Source organism: Lepus europaeus, unplaced genomic scaffold, assembly GCF_033115175.1.
Source record: "Lepus europaeus isolate LE1 unplaced genomic scaffold, mLepTim1.pri SCAFFOLD_204, whole genome shotgun sequence".
Taxonomy (NCBI): Eukaryota; Metazoa; Chordata; class Mammalia; order Lagomorpha; family Leporidae; genus Lepus; species Lepus europaeus.
The window spans coordinates 250,001-267,087 of NW_026909096.1; positions in this window are offsets into that span (position 1 = coordinate 250,001).

Genomic DNA, 17,087 nt, shown 5'->3' on the forward strand with positions numbered 1-17,087 from the left:
CTCTCTCGGTAGAGCATCACAGAAATCTCGATTCATACACCACTATCCATCCACCCTGAGGCAGAACATCAGAAAATTCACCAAACATGATTACTTATTTCTTTAGTGCAAGGCAGAGCATCAGAAAAATCTAAAATTCCTACGCCATTATCTAACTCTTCATTCATTCATTCATTCATTCACTGAAAGGCAGACATCTCAGTTCAAACACGATTATCTATGATCGATCGATCGATCAAAAAAATCACGAATCAAAAGCAATTATTGATTTGTTTATTGTGAAGCGGAGTACCAGAAATGCCATGATTCAAACATGACTATTTCAGGGCTGGTGCTGAACACCAAAAGTGATTGTTGATAGCAAGGCAGAGCATCAGAAATATCCCACACCCACTCATGTCTCTTTCACAGATTTACATTTGCACTTGGGCGACATGGTACTGTATTCCCATCCCACACACATTAGCAGGGAGCTGGATTTCATGGAGTGCAGCCGGGACTCAAACTGCTGCTTTCTCCATCCATAGGGATGCCTATGTCAGGGGTGGGGGTGGTGTGTGCACGACCATGACAAGCCCCAGATGGGACTTTTTTTTTTTTTTCCTTAATCAAGGTTGGTATCACGGATGGACATCTTCCTTATAATCCTAATTTACAGTCATCGATGCCACTGGATGGGGGCCGCGGCGGGGTGTGGTGGGGTGCGGTGGGGCGCGGCGGGGCGGGGCGGGGCGCGGCGGGTGGGAGAAGTCATTTGAACTCAAAATGGAGTCTTTAGTGCCAGAGTGTCAGGAGCCATTTTGAATCTAAAAGGAAGGTCAATAGGTGCAGAAATTGAACACTGGGTGGCGGGTCAGCACCCAGGTCTGCTCAATCGTAGTGATCTTTGGAAAGCTGAAAATGCTAAGGGTGAAAAACACCGGAGTGAGGCAGTTGGGGAGGGGGGTGTCATTATGCCCTGGTGAGTTACGTTTGGGATGCCTGCCGCTTTGAGTTCTGCTTGGCTGCTCTGCTTAACATACAGCTTCCCATGAATAGGTCCTGGGAGCACCTTTTCCTTATATGAAGGGAGAGAGATGACATAGATAGGAGAGCCAGGAACCAGTGGATGAAAACAATCTCCCTCCCTCCCTCCCTCCCTCCCTCCCTCCCTTCCTTCCAACACGGCTATCTATCTATCTATCTATCTAGAGCATCCGGAAAAAAAATCACAATTCAAAAATGAATGTTGATTTATTTGGAGGCAGAGCATCAAAAAGTACCAATTCAAACTCTGTCATCTATCTATCTATCTATCTATCATGAGGCAGAATGCCCAAAAAAATCACGATTCAAAAATTTTCCTTCCTTCCTTCCTTCCTTCCTTCCTTCCTTCCTTCCTTCCTTCCTTCCTTCCAAGGCAGAGTACCAGAAAAATCATGCATCTGGACTCAAAATGGAATCTTTCCTACCAGGATAGCGGAGCCCTTTTGAATCTAAAAGGAAGGTCAGTAGGTGCAGAAATTGAACACTACGTGTTCTAAATCAATCAAGCCATCTTAAGAAATAAGTGCCCCACAGTAGGTGGGACTGGACCAGGTCAAGACATTTTAGCAAGAAGTAGGAAGAGCCCACACTCTGATATAAGATGCTAATGTTCCAAGTGGTATTTTATTTATTTATTTTTTAAGTACTTCTCCAGGGTACCTGTCTTCAGAAATTTTTCTTTCATAAGATCTATTTATTAGGTAGGAAGGAAGGAAGGAAGGAAGATTGCTTTTTTTTTTTTTTTAGTTATGTATTGGAAACAGTTATAGAGAGGCAGAGACAGAGACAGAGACAGAGTCTTCCATCCCCTGGTTCACCTCCAGATGGCTGCAATGGCCGGAGCCATGCTGATCCAAAGCCAGGAGCCAGGAGCTTCTTCCAGGTCACCCACATGGGTGCAGGGGCCCGAGGAGGACTTGGGCCATCTTCTGCTGCCTTCCCACACCATAGCAGAGAGCTGGATCGGCCCCAATACAGCGCAATCTTTATTTTTAAAAAAAATGTTAAAAGATTTATTTATTTGGGGCGGGCGCTGCAGTGCAGCGGGTTAATGCCCTGGCCTGAAGCACCAGCATCACATAGGAGTGCCATCAGATGGAAGACCTCTCTCTGCCTCTCCTCTCTCTGTGTGACTCTGACTTTCAAGTAAATGAAAAACTCTGAAAAAAAAAATAGATCTATTTATTTATTTATTTATTTACTTACTTACTTACTTATTTGAAAGAGTTACACAGAGAGAGGAGAGGCAGAGAGAGTGAGAGAGGTCTTTTGTCTGATGGTTCACTCCCCAATTGGCTGCAATGGCTGGAACTGCGCAGATCTGAAGCCAGGAGCCAGGAGCTTCTTCTGGGTCTTGCATGGGGGGGTGTAGGGGCTCAAGGACTCGGGCCATCTTCCACTGCTTTCCCGGGCCATAACATAGAGCTGGATTGGAAGAGGAGCAGCCGGGACTCAAAACTGGCACACATAGGGGATGCTGGCGCTTCAGGCCAAGGCGTTAACCCGCTGCACCGCAGCAGCGCCGGCCCCCAGTGCAATCTTTCTTAAAAAAAAAAAAAAAAAAAAAAGAAAGAAAGAAAGAAAGAAAGAAAGAAAGAAAGAAAGAAAGAAAGAAAGAAAGAAAAAAAGAAAAAAAATCTCAAGGGGACTCGGCTCAGCTGTGACTCCGTGATCTGCTAATATGAGATCTATTTCCAGTCCCTCCTCTTCCATTTCCAATCCAGCTCCTTGCTAATTCACCTGGAAAGCCACGGGAAGATTGACCCACTACTTGAACCAGCTGGGAGATGTGGGACAGATGAAACTCCTGGCACCTGCCTCCTGGATTTGCCCTGGCCACCCAGAGCCCATCCAGCAGATGGAAGACCTCTGTTTCTCTCCCAACCCTCAGCCAGTTACCCCATACCTTTTCCACATACATAAGGATAAATTAAATTTAAAAAGAATTGGCTAACTAAGTCTCTGAAAAGGGGGGGAGGGGGATGGGCTGGCCCTGGGCATAGTAGGTTAAGCATCTGCCAGTGTGTGTGGCTCCATGCTCTGATATGAGATGCTGATGTCCCAAATGGCCCCTGGCCGGCGCCGCGGCTCACTAGGCTAATCCTCCGCCTTGCGGCGCCGGCACACCGGGTTCTAGTCCCGGTTCGGGCACCGATCCTGTCCCGGTTGCCCCTCTTCCAGGCCAGCTCTCTGCTGTGGCCAGGGAGTGCAGTGGAGGATGGCCCAAGTGCTTGGGCCCTGCACCCCATGGGAGACCAGGAGAAGCACCTGGCTCCTGCCATCGGATCAGCGCGGTGCGCCGGCCGCAGCGCGCTACCGCGGCGGCCATTGGAGGGTGAACCAACGGCAAAAAGGAAGACCTTTCTCTCTGTCTCTCTCTCACTGTCCACTCTGCCTGTCAAAAATAATAATAATAATAATAATAATAATAATAATAATAATTAAAAAAAAAAAAAAAGAATCCGGCGCCCCGACAGGGACTAGAACCCGGTGTGCCGGCGCTGCAAGGCAGAGGATTAGCCTAGTGAGCCGTGGCGGCGCCGGCCTTGTGTTTTTTTTGTGTTTTTTTTTTTTTTTTTTTTTAAGAGCTTCTCCAGAGTACCTGACTTCAGGAATTTTTATTTTGTAAGATCTATTTATTTGAAAGAAAGGAAGGAAAGATAGATTTATTTATTTATTTAAAACACAGAGTTACAGAGAGGCAGAGGCAGAGAGAGGCAGAGTCTTCCATCCCCTGGTTCACTGCCCAGATGGCTGCAATGGCTGGAGCTACGCCGCTCCAAAGCCAGGAGCCAGGAGCTTCTTCCCAGTCTCCCACGTGGGTGCAGGGGCCCAAGGACTTGGGCCATCTTCTACTGCTTTCCCAGGCCATAGCAGAGAGCTGGATTGGCCCCAGTACAGTGCAATCTTTAAAAAAATAATAATAATGATAATAATCTTGGGCTGGCGCGTGGCTCACTAGGCTAATCCTCCACCTTCGGCGCCAGCACACCGGGTTCTAGTCCCGGTTGGGGTGCCAGATTCTGTCCCGGTTGCTAGTCTTCCAGTCCAGCTCTCTGCTGTGGCCTGGGAAGGCAGTGGAGGATGGCCCAAGTCCTCCCTTGGGCCCTGCACCCATAAGGGAGACCAGGAGAAGCACCTGGCTCCTGGCTTCGGATCGGTGCAGCGCGACAGCCGCAGCGGCCCTTGGCGGGTAAACCAACAGAAAAGGAAGACCTCTCTCTCTCTCTCTCTCTCTCTCTCTCTCTCTCTCTCTCTCTTGACAGGCAGAGTGGACAGTGAGAGAGAGAGGCAGAGAGAAAGGTCTTCCTTTTGCCATTGGTTCACCCTCCAATGGCCGCCGCGGCTGGCGCGCTGCGGCCGGCGCACCTCGCTGTTCCGAAGGCAGGAGCCAGGTGCTTATCTTGGTATCCCATGGGGTGCAGGACCCAACCACTTGGGCCATCCTCCACTGCACTCCCTGGCCATAGCAGAGAGCTGGCCTGGAAGAGGGGCACCGGGACAGAATCCGGCGCCCCGACCGGGACTAGAACCCGGTGTGCCGGCGCCACTAGGCAGAGGATTAGCCTGTTGAGCCATGGCGCTGGCCGGAAGGGAAGAAGAAGGAAAAAAAAAAAAATCTTAAGGGGGCTCAGCTCAGCTGTGACTCTGTGATCCACTAATATGAGGTCCATTTCCAATCCAGCTCCTTGCTAATTCACCTGGAAAGCAACGGGAAGATTGACCTACTACTTGGGTCCCCGAGCCCAGCTGGGAGATGTGGGACAGATGAAGCTCCTGGCACTTGCCTCCTGGATTTGCCCTGGCCACCCAGAGCCCATCCAGCAGATGGAGGATCTCTCTTCCCCTCCCAACTCTCAGACAATCACCTCATAAACTCTTTCACATAAATAAGAGTGAGTTAATTTTAAAAAAGAATTGGCCAATTAAGTCTCTGAAGGGGGGGGGGGATTGGGCTGACCCTGGGGCATAGTAGGTTAAGCATCTGCCTGTGGCTCCAGTTTGAGATGGAAGGGCTCTCTGTAACTCTGACTCTCCGGTAAAAAAAATAAAAAAAAAAATAAAGATAAAAATATTTCAAAAAAGAATTACTATTATTATTATTATTATTATTATTATTATTAGGGGGCCTGTGCTGTGGTGTAGCAGGTAAAACTGCCACAAGCAGTGCCGGCATCCCATATGGGCTCCCGTTCAAATCCCATCCCATCCCAGCTGGCTGCTCTCTGCTGTGGTCCGCAAAAACAGTAAAAGGTGGTCCTTCTGCCCCTGCCTTCTGCCCCTGCACTCCCACGGGAGACATGGAAAAAGCTCAGGCTCCTGGCTTCGTATTGGTGCAACTCAGGGTGTTTCGACCACCTGGGATGTGAACTGGTGGGTGGGAGACCTCTGCCTCTGCCTCTCTGTAACTGGCTTAACCACACTGGTCCTGTGTGTAGAAATTTGCTGGCATCACAACTTGTATGAATGAAGCAGATTTCATAATATAAAGACACTGCTGGGACTGGCATTGTGGTGCATCAGGTACAGCAGCCGCCTGTGACCCCCCAGCATCTCACATGGGCACCAGTTTGAGCCTTAGCCGCTCCAGTTCCAATCCAGCTCCCTGATAATGGCCTGGGTGGTGGCATCAGAGGATATCCCAAGTCCTTAGGCACCTGGAAGAAGCTCCTGGTTCCTGGGTTCATCGTGGCCCAACCCTGGCCATGGTGGCCATCTGTGGGAGTGAACCTGATGTCTCACATTCTCTCTCCCCCACCCCATCTCTATCTATCTCTATCTCTCTCTCTGTTTTTCACCTTGCACATAAGCAAGCAAATAGGCTAATACAGAAGGATCTGTGAGCAGAGATGCATCTGGCAGCAGCCTCGTATGTTCGGGCCAAAGAACAACTGGTAAGTTAAACATGCCTGTGGATGGGCTCATGGTGGAATACACCAGTGTGGACCTATGCCCAAGAAGAAAAAGAAAAAAATATATACTTGTGCCTTCTTCCTAGTTATAGAATATTCTCTGGATAAGCTAAGATGTTCCAGGGTAGGAGCAAAAGGGCAGGGAGGAAAGCTGTGTTCCTGGCATCCCTGGCCAGTTATTTCACTCCCCTGCCCCGTGCCCTCTTCCTAGGCCAGAGTCAGGGCAGAGGTGCCCATGGGGACAGACATGGGGGGAGGACACACACCCTCCCTGAATGAATCTTGTCTCCTCCAACACCTATCCTGCCACTGTGATGACTTTGCAAGGCACAGCTGAAGAGAGAAACTGGTAGCCTGGCCTTGGGAATCTACTTGCCACACCCACCCACCCTCAATGACTTGGAATCTGCCTCATTCAATTGGCTTCATTCAAATGCAGAAGAAACAGCCCAGAGCTTTTTTCTCTGTGAATGGGTTTCCCTTTCTCTTCTCCTCAGCCGCCTCCCCCCCCCCACCCCCCCCACCCCACCCCCCCCCCGCGCGCCTCAGGCCTTTGTCAGTGAATGGCCAACTTTCCCTGCTCCTCCAGAATGCTGCCTTTCTGGGGCAAAGGTCAGTCAGTCAGTCCCCTTAACGATGACGGCTACCACAGCTGAAACCCTGCCTTGAAGGCTGACATCTTTTTTTTTCTTTACGGCCTGGGGTGTGTTTGCTTGAGATAGAGTGTGCACATGTGTCTTTCAGAGGAGACAGAACCAGTGCAGTGGAATGCCAAGCAGATTCTCTTGCCGTTCTGGAATTCTGGCAGTCACGGGACAGAAGGCTAGCAGGGGATGATTTTGACGACAGACAGACAGACACCTCTGCTGAGCTGTGCTTGCTCTGGGGAGGAGGGACAGATTATGGTCATTCGCCTTTGGGTTTCACGAGCACTTCTCATTCTCCCCCCTGCTTCCCGTGGAAATCCACAGTCCCCCTCCGTGAGCCCAGGGTATCAGTGACCTCACGTGCCTTCTCAGCACCCTAACACAAGAGGTAGTTGGACAAATGTGAAGGAATCGCAGAGGAAGACTTGTTATGGCACGATGAGTGGGCGGGCGAGGTGGGGTTGGGGGCCATAGGGGGATATGGCTGTCGTTGGGCAAATAGGAAGGGTAGTGTCTGACAAATACCCCAAAGTGTTTAGGCTCCTGCTGCGCATGTGGGAGATCTGGATGCAGTCTCTGACCCAGCTCCAGCCTGTGTGTGTGTGTGTGTGTGTGTGTGTCCTCCTCTCCCTCCTTATTTTAAAAATAAAAATAGGCCTACAGCAACGAACGTGACCGTGACGTGAGCGTACCAAATGTCATGGAACTGTGCGGTTGAACATGTTTCCGACGGGAGTAGATTTCACACGAGCGAGGAAGTTTTCTGGCTTTGTCGAGTGGGGATGTGAGGGATGTGAAAATCTGACAGTGCAGCCATTTGGAGCATCAGAAAAGAAGCACTGTAAATGACTGTGGGTCCTGTGACAAAGAGTGAAAGGAGATTTTTCAACAATCCATACCCCGGGGGCCGGCGCCGGCTCACTAAGCTAATCCTCCATCTGTGGCGCCGGCACACCAGGTTCTAGTCCCGGTCAGTCGGGGTGCCGGATTCTGTCCCGGTCGCCCCTCTTCCAGTCCAGCTCTCTGCTGTGGTGACCCGGGAGTTCAGTGAAGGATGACCCAGGTCCTTGGGCCCGCACTCACGTGGGAGGCCAGGAGGAAGCACCTGGCTCCTGGCTTCGGATCGACATATATATATATATATATATATATATATATACACACTATACATATAATTATATATAATATGTAATAGACAGCATATTATATAATATATATCACATAATATATTATAATATTTGTAATACATTATATATGATACATATATATAATATAATATGATATATACTATATATTATATAATATATGATATATTATCTTTAATATAATATATTTTGTATAATCATATATTATTATATAATATAATATATTTATAATATATAATTATATATAATATAATATGTATGATATATATTTATATGATGTAATGTGATATATTATATTATTATATATTAAATATTCATATATTTTATTCATATTCATATATTTTATTTTACGTGTATTATATATATATATGTATATGTATATACACACGCATACACAGAGGAAGTCGGTTCTGTCCGCATCCTAAAAGAAGTTCACAGAATTACCTAGTCTGTTATAGTGCGGTGACACAAGATTGGTGCTGCTGCTGTACATGGTCACTCGGATGTTTCGTGTGTCACAGAAATTTTGTCAAAGGCAGCGATAGGACAGATGAGCAGCCGTGGGACAGCCGCCACTAGTATGTTCCTTCATTTTGGCGGTGTTGTGAGGGAATTTGCAAAGGTGGGCATGTTGTAGAGAGCTGTAGTTTGAAGAGGTGGGGAGTGAAACCAGCAGATGGAAGCAATCTCTCTTTCTGTGTGTTTCTCTCTACCCCCCCACACACACACTTTACCTTTCCGATTCAGAAATAAATAAATAAATGAATCTTAAAAAACTTGAAGAAATAGGCCGGCGCCGCGGCTCACTAGGCTAATCCTCCGCCTTGCGGCGCCGGCACACCGGGTTCTAGTCCCGGTTCAGGCACCGATCCTGTCCCGGTTGCCCCTCTTCCAGGCCAGCTCTCTGCTGTGGCCAGGGAGTGCAGTGGAGGATGGCCCAAGTGCTTGGGCCCTGCACCCCATGGGAGACCAGGAGAAGCACCTGGCTCCTGCCTTCGGATCAGCGCGGTGCGCCGGCTGTAGCGTGCCGGCCGTGGCGGCCATTGGAGGGTGAACCAACGGCAAAGGAAGACCTTTCTCTCTGTCTCTCTCTCTCTGTCTCTCTCTCTCTCTCTCTCTCTCTCTCACTATCTGCCTGTCAAAAATAAATTTAAAAAAAAAAAAACTTGAAGAAATAATGTGTGATGTGTGGTGGGCGTTCGGATCAACGGTTAGAGTTTTCGGCATGGGGTGCTCCCGTTTCATGCAGTGGACATGGGTTCGATTCCTGACTCTCCTCTGATTCAAGCTTTCTGCAGGGGCATGGGCATGCCCTGGGAGGCAGCAGGTGAGGTTTCAAGTACTTGGCTCCCTGACATCTATGTGTGGGGATCGTTAGAAAGCCCCATGGTGAAAAAATAGAGTCAGACGCTATTGGGTGTGAGTGATGGGAACTGTCAGTGCTGCACGCCAGAATCTCCACTGGTGGGGAGCTAGAGTAAAAAATCCAATCCAGGTACTCCAGTGGGAGAGGTGGATCATCTTAATGATTAGTTGAAGATAGTTGAAGATTCCATCCCACAATCCATCACTTTCTTTTCACTTTTTAATGGATTACATACTTATTGGAGAGGCAGCATTACAGAGACAGGGAAGGAGAGAAGGAGGAGGAGGAGAATGAGAGAAAGAGAGAGAGAGAGAGAGAGAGAGAGAGAGAGAGAGAGATGCGAGCATTGTGGGGCATCTGGTTAAGCTGGATCAGTCCTGCCTGGACCAGGTGGCACTCAAACCCATGCTGCTGTGGGATGCCAGCATTGCAGGCAGAGGCTTGAGACCAAGGAACCGCTTCCTAGGCCCCTGAGGTTGCCACTGCCTGCGATGCCAGAGTCCAACTCCCTGCTAATGTGCTTGGGAAGATAGCAAAAGATGGCCTGAGTGCTTGGGCCCCTGCACCTATACAGGAGACCTCGATGAAGTTCCAAGCTCCTGGGTTTGGCCTGGCCCAGCCCAGGCTGTTGTAGTTCCATTTGTGGGAGTGAGCCGACTGTCTCTGTAACTACCTTTCGAGTAAATCAATACATCTTTCTGTGTAAAGAAAAGAAGGAGAACCTGGTTGGTGACAGACATCTTTGAGACTACCGGTTATTTTTAAGCAGGAGGTTTCTGGGAATAAAGCGGATACTGTCGATAGCCCTACCTGGACTCTCTTTGGACAGGTCTCTGTGGATGTGGAGTCGATGGGGAAGGAGGGAGGCAGGTAAGGAAGGAGGGAGGATTCAGTGTGAAATTTCTGCTTCCCTTCGTCTTCACCGGGCCCTCACTCCGCGCGAGCCGAGCCGAGCCGAGCTGAGTCTCTCTTGCCTGAGGCTCGCGCACCACCTAGCGGCCACAGTATTGAACACGGGTTTGGTGAGGCAGAGCTAAGATGGAGTCACAACTTCCAGGGCCAGCGGGCGGTTGGGGGTGGGGGCTTGTTTGGCGCGGGCTGGGTGTGGAGCGCCTTTGGACTTCCTCCTTTGGAAGCTGCTGGCGTGCCTTTGGATGGGGCTGGCCCATCTGAGACTGGAGACTGGGGTCGGTCGGTCTCCCTCCCCACCCCCACCCGCCCCGAGTCTCCCCTTCTTCACCTGGAAAGGTGGAAGAAGAAAGTTGTTTGTTCTGAACGACATCGACCCCGGATTTTGTCCCCATAGGAAACCGTAGACACGACTGCCCTGTGGATTTTCTGACTTGGGTGCCTGGATTCAAAAAGAAAGAAAGAGAGAGAGAGAGAGAGAGAGAGAGAGAGAGAGAGAGAGAGAGAGAAAGAAAGAAAGAAAGAAAGAAAGAAAGAAAGAAAGAAAGAAAGAAAGAAAACTAGTGTCTGGGTCTTCTTCTCCCTTAAGGAGACTATGGCCCAGACCTGACCTCTAATTTGATCAGGCAACCCCCCTCTCGCCCGTGCTTTGGTTCCCTTGACTGAATTTTTCTCATTGTCCTCCGTGCCTGCGGCTTTGGCTGCCACGTGTAGAGAATGATATCTACCCCAAAAGGAAGGCCTCAAAGGCCGCCTGAGGAGCGATGTTTCTCTGTGATCTACTTCTATCTGTTGCTCCTCATCTTCCCCCCCAGTCCCAGGGGAGCGAGCCTTGGGAGCCAGAAGACTTCTTCTCCCAGGTGGGTTCCAGAGACCTGACATCCCTCCCTGCCCTGGTGTTCCAGGGTGGGTGGTCAAGCTGCAGTCAAAATGTGTGTATGGTGCACTGGTTTATTTTGGTATGTCATTGTGACAGACTCACAGACACACACACACATGCGCGCGCACACACACACGTAGCTCTGAAGGGCTCTCTCCATCTCCACACACACGCATACACGTACACACAGGTCTGACTGGGTGTGTTGTTTCTCTGGAACACTTGGAAGGCCATTTTAGGGGCAGTGCCTTCCCAGGCACAGAGGAGAGTGGATGAGAACTTCTCAGGAGCAAAACCCCTCTTGGAATGGGAGGGTGAGTGGTGCTGCGGTGTCTCTTGGGGTGCGGTGGCTGGCTCTCCCCTGCTTCTTTCTGTGCCTCACCGGAGGGAGCAGAAGCTTCTTGTGGGCTGAGCTGGATCCTGTGTGCCCAGACGCTGCTCACTGTGCAGCCATTTCTGCTCATGTGCTGGGAAGGGGAAGCCAGGCCAGGCTCCTGTCCTGTTTCCCAGAGACCCAGTCTGCTCTCTTCCTCCTCTGACCCCTACCTGCTGATGGGGAGCAGAGTAAAGTGCTCGCTCTCTCTCTCTCCCTCTCCTTGCTCTCTCTGGAAGACTGTCCTCCCTTCTTTCACATCTCTGATCCACTGCCATTCCACCTCCTTTCTGCCCCCAAAAGAGGTCCTTGGCTCCCCTAAGATCTTAGAAGAAAGACAGATAGAGGCCGGCGCCATGGCTCACTAGGCTAATCCTCTGCCTGCGGCGCTGGCACCCTGGGTCCTAGTCCCAGTCGGGGCACTGGATTCTGTCCCGGTTGCTCCTCTTCCAGTCCAGCTCGCTGCTGTGGCCCAGGAGTGCAGTGGAGGATGGCCCAAGTGCTTGGGCCCTGCACCCGTAAGGGAGACCAGGAGAAGCACCTGGCTCCTGGCTTCGGATTGGTGCAGCACGCTGGCCTGGCCGTAGCGGCCATTTGGGGGGGGGGGGGTGTGAACCAACGGAAGTAAGACCTTTCTCTCTGTCTCTGTCTCTCTCTCTCTCTCACTGTCTAACTCTGCCTGTCCAAAAAAAAAAAAAAAAAAAGAAAAAGAAATTTTTTTTCTTATTTTTCTTTTTTTTCTTTTTTGGTTCACCCTCCAATGGCCACCGCGCTGGCTGGCGCACCGCGCTGGTCTGAAGGCAGGAGCCAGATGTTTCTCCTGGCCTATTGAGCCTATTGAGCCGTGGTGCCGGCTAAAAGACAGAAATTTAAAGCTAGCTAGTGGGAGCTAGGCAGCGTTGTGGCACAACAGGTTAAAGACAATGTCAGCGGAAGATGGGCCAAGTAGTTGTGTCCTTGTCACCCACAATGGTGACCCAGATGGAGTTCCTGGCTGCTGGCTTTGGCCTAGCCCAGCCTCAGCTGCTGTGGGCATTTGGGAAATGAATGAGTGGATGGAAGATCTCTCTCTCTCTCTCTCCCTCTCTCTCTCTCCCCCACCACCTCTCCTACCTCTCCTCTCTCCCCCCTCTCTCTATCCTTCTCTTTGTCACTGCATTTCACATAAAAAAGAAAGAAAAATTGCATAAATCAACGTATCTCTCCAAGAAACATAGAAAGCCGGGCAGGTTTGTTGTGCTTCCACCCTGCCTCCCGGTCTTCCAGTGGTGACCCTTCGCATTTCCTTTCAACTCCTGGTGGTGGAAGGAGACACACATCGAGGAGATACTGGGCCATCCTTTATAACAGTACTACCTAGGGAGGGAGGGCGGGCCGTCCCGGCTGGAGACAGTGATTGCATTGAAGAAAGTGAGAGTGTGAGTGTGAGTGTGTGCCTGTGTTCCTGTCTGGCCCAGCTACCAGCTAACGGGAGGCCCTCCCGCTCATCATTGGATGAGATTTCTGGAGAGCCAGGCCTGGAGAAACGTGGCCCAAGGGTGTGTGTGTGTGTGTGTGTGTGTGAGAGAGAGAGAGAGAGAGAGAGAATCTGGAGCTGACTCACGGGCCTGGGACCCAGTGTCATTCCCCATTCACCTTCCTCCCTCGGCCTCCTCTGCCCTGTCCTGCCCTTCATCCCCCCCTTCCTCCCCACCCACCCCCGCCGAGAGAACCAAAGCTCTCTACGGCGATACTCGCGCGCCACCTAGCGACCACAGTATCAGATCGGGCACGGTGGCCGGTGAAAGCCAAAATGGCGCTGGCGACTAAACAGTGTCCTGAGTATCGCGAGGCTTCGGGGTGGAGGCTGCGCAGTGGTTGGGGGCCTGTTTAGCACATGCGCGGTGTGGAGCACAGGCGAGCTTTCTGCTGTGGGGTGGGCGGCGGGGGGGGGGCATTTTTCTCTGGGCTGGGGCGCCGCCGCCGCCGCCGCCGCCGCCGCCGCTGCCGCCGCGCTGCCGCGAGAAGGGTGGGGAGCTGGCCGGGGGCGGGGAGCGGGCTGTGACTGGGGGTCGGCTCTTGGGTCCTTGGGCGCCACCCTGGGTGATCTGAGTCCCCTGTGGGTCACCGTTGGCGTCTTTCTTTCTCTTTCTTTCTTTCTTTCTTTCTTTCTTTCTTTCTTTCTTTCTTTCTTTCTTTCTTTCTTCCTTCCTTCCTTCCTTCCTTCCTTCCTTCCTTCCTTCCTTCCTTCCTTCCTTCCTTCCTTCTTTTATGTTCTCTTTCTCAGTTTATTCCCTGTTGTCTCTTGCTCTCGTGCTGTTCCCCGCTCGTCCGTGTGTCTGTCCGTCTCCTTCTAGCTTCTTTCTCTTTCTCACGACTTTATTTCTCACTCCCCCTTTGACTTGATATTCTTTGCCCTTTCTTATTTTTTCTTCCCACTTGCTTGCCTTCTCTCTCTCTGTCTCTGTCTCTGTCTCTCTGTCTCTTTCTCTCTCGTCTTTTTAAATCTTCATGCTCTCTCCTCTCTTCCTTATTTTGGTTTCATTTTTGTCTCCCACCTTCCCTCATGTGTTTCCTCTCTTTGTCGTGTCCTCGTGTCCTCACGGTTTTCTTTCTAAACTTCCATTCCTTCTTTTCCCCATTTTTTATGTTTTCTTTCTCTCTTCTTAGTTTTTGTCTTTCTGTTCGTCCTCCTTTTTTTTTCTTCTTACTCCAATTTCTCTCTCTCTCTCTCTCTCTCTCTCTCTCTCTCTCTCTCTCGTGTTCTTTCAATGTTTTCCCCTCTTTTTAATTCTCTCTGCCACTCTCTTGTCTTTTCTTCCTCCTTTCCTTTCCTTCCTTCACCTTTGGGTGGCCAAGTGGACTTTTTAAAGAAGTCTTTAGATTCCCAGGGTCACTGGGAAGAACGCACGGTCCTGAGTGCAACACGATTCTCATCAATTCTTATGTGAATGTGATATCAATACAAAGAGAAGAGGTTCGATGTAGTTCACAGATACAAAAAATAAGAATATGACACACTCCACTCCACTCCACTCCCCCCTCGCCCCCCCCCCCCCGTTTTTTAAAACTTCTGTGTAAATAGTGATCTGTGGAGTGTATCCCAGGCAATAGTGAAGCCCATGGATGGCCTCTGCCACAGATGGTGTGCTGCCAGAGGATGAGCCTCCTTCCCGATGCCCCCCTCTCCCTCCCCACACACACCCCGTGAGCCAAGAGAAGACGAAGACCCCCTCCCTGGGGGTCTGACAGGCTGACTCCCGGAGCCAGGTGAGGCCAGACCTGTCTTTGGGAGGCACTTCATGCTCTGAGATTTCCAGCCTGCTGAGTCCCAACCCTCGGCTGTGTGGGCACCTATGCCCCACAGCCTTTGTGGTTATGCAGACACCTGCCCCCGACCCCCTCCACACACTCTCTGCCCCCGGGCAGCCGAGAAACACGTTCTGAGCGTCCCCCTGCCGCCTGGATGCATCCAGCTGGCTGTCCCTTGGTTCCTCGGTGTCGGTTGTTGGACTCCACCTGGTGGCCGCCTTGATATGGCTGTCGCGGGCTCCGGAGCCGGCAAGGGATGACAAGTGGCCGAGGAGCCCGAGACAGAGTGTGACAAAGTCCCTAAGCTGCAGGAAGGACTGTCCCTGCCCTGCTGGGACCTGGGGGCCTGATGTATTGGTCGGAGATTGGGCCTGGAGGATGGCAAGTGAGCAGGCGGAGGCTGTGGAGGGAGGCGGGCGTCGCCTCGCGCCTGAACGTGGCTAGACTGGGGTGGCGCTACTGTTGGCGGGTAGACCAGCACACCCTGTCACACTACGTACTGGTAGTGCTGCTGCCACCACTGCCACCAACTGCAGAGACCGACCGGAGATGTCGATCTGTGGGCGGCAGAGGGAAGGGTGCCTTGGCCTGGGACTTTGTTTTTCCTTTTTTTTTTTTTTTTTTTTTTCTTTCTTCTTTCTTCGAAGTCCTTCTGCACTTGGGCCTAACCCTAATTACTTGCTACTTGCCACTAAGGAAGGTCTGGACTGTTTTGTTTTTTTGTTTTGTTTTGTTTTGTTTTGTTTTTTTCCCCAAAGTCCCCCTTCAGGGAGTGATCGAAGGTCGCTTTTTTTTTTTTTTTTCCCCTTTGACAGGCAGAGCGGACAGTGAGAGAGAGAGACAGAGAGAAAGGTCCTCCGTTGCCATTGGTTCACCCTCCAATGGCTGCCACGGCCAGTGCGCTGCGGCCGGCGCACCACGCTGATCCGAAGGCAGGAGCCAGGTGCTTCCTTCTGGTCTCCCATGGGGTGCAGGGCCCAAGCACTTGGGCCATCCTCCACTGCACTCCCGGGCCACAGCAGAGAGCTGGCCTGGAAGAGGGGCAACCGGGACAGAATCCGGCGCCCCGACCGGGACTATAACCCGGTGTGCCGGCGCCCCAAGGTGGAGGATTAGCCTATTGAGCCACGGCGCCGGCCCCTGGGTTGCCTTTTGAGGGCCAGAGGCCAGTCTACTGGAGCCCGTGTGTGTGTGAGTTAAGGATGTAGGTGGCGGGTGGCGGGTGGCGGGTGGCGGGTGGCATGCTCATGTCCCTATTCCCCCTCCCCCACCCCAGGTCGACCAGGTGGCAGAGGAGTGTGCTCTAACAGAGATGGGTGGCATTTTGGGGACAAGTGACCGGGTCCCCAAGCTCAGAGGTGGCTGTGTCCAGTGCATCAGCCCCGTGCCCTCTCGCGTGGACATTTTTATACTTGGAGTTGTGGTTTTGGACCTGCAGGTAAGTGCTGACACGCTGTTCTCTGGTGACTGTCGCCAGAGAGAGGGGACTCCGGACGTGCGTTGGGGACACGGGGACAAAGTGGGCTTCCAGTGGGCTGGTGCTCGACCGTGCTCCTTTCTGAGAGCCACCTGCTTGGGCTCGCGCGGTGGCTTGTGTGCGTTCGTCCCGGTTGTCCCGCGACGGTGATGCCACCTCCGGCCTATGGTGCCCGAGGGCGGTGGGGGTGAGGCGGGCGTCGGGTCCTCTACCCGCGTGCGCTCCTTGCCGCTGGTGAGCCGATCGCCTGGTGGTTGTGACAACCCTCTGACTGAAAGGACCTCGATGAGGGGTGGCTTCATGCCACACGTGTGCGTGTCAGGCGTTCTCCGCTGGGGTTGTCTACCGCCTGCAGTGGGAGGCGGGGGCCGGCGAGGCTGCAGCGGGCCCCACTGGTGGCTGTCCTTGCCGGGTCGTGCCCCCCGCCCTCACTCCACGTGTTAAAACTCCGAGCTGACTGTGACCGATGTGGTGCTGTGGTGCTCTCCTGGGCCGGACCTAAGCTGCTCCAGATGAGGGACGGCCGTTCATGGCGAACGCTGCCGAGCCTCTCGTTCTGGCCTGCGGGCCCCTCGTTCTGCCTTCCCCACCCGTGGGTGGTGTGTGGGTAGCAGGGGTGCGGAAACCGGCCCGACCTCTGCTGTCCCCGTGCTTTTGCGCGCGGGGGGGTGCTGGGGTCCTGTGACGTGGCGGGCATCCCTCGCTGTCGCCCTGTCGTGGGCTGTGGCTGTGGAGCCTTGACTCCACGCGAGCCTGTGCGGTGCCCCTGGAGCGGTCCAGGTTGTGCCTCAGGTGCCTGAAGCCGAGTGGTGGTGTTGCTCCTGTCCCCCCAGTGCCCTCTCCCGGGTGTCGCTGCTGTGGCTGCCTCTGGCTGCTGCCTGTGCCCCTTGGGAGTGTTGGGGGGGTCGAGGCGGTAAGAGAAGGGGAGACCCGTGCGTGCTTCGCCTCGCTGGAGGGAGGCTGCCGGTGTCGTGCCGTCCCCACGTGTGTGGGGGGTATCGGCTTGGCGGGCGCATGCCTGCGTGCTTGCCACCCCCTGTGGGGTGGTGTGTGCCAGGTG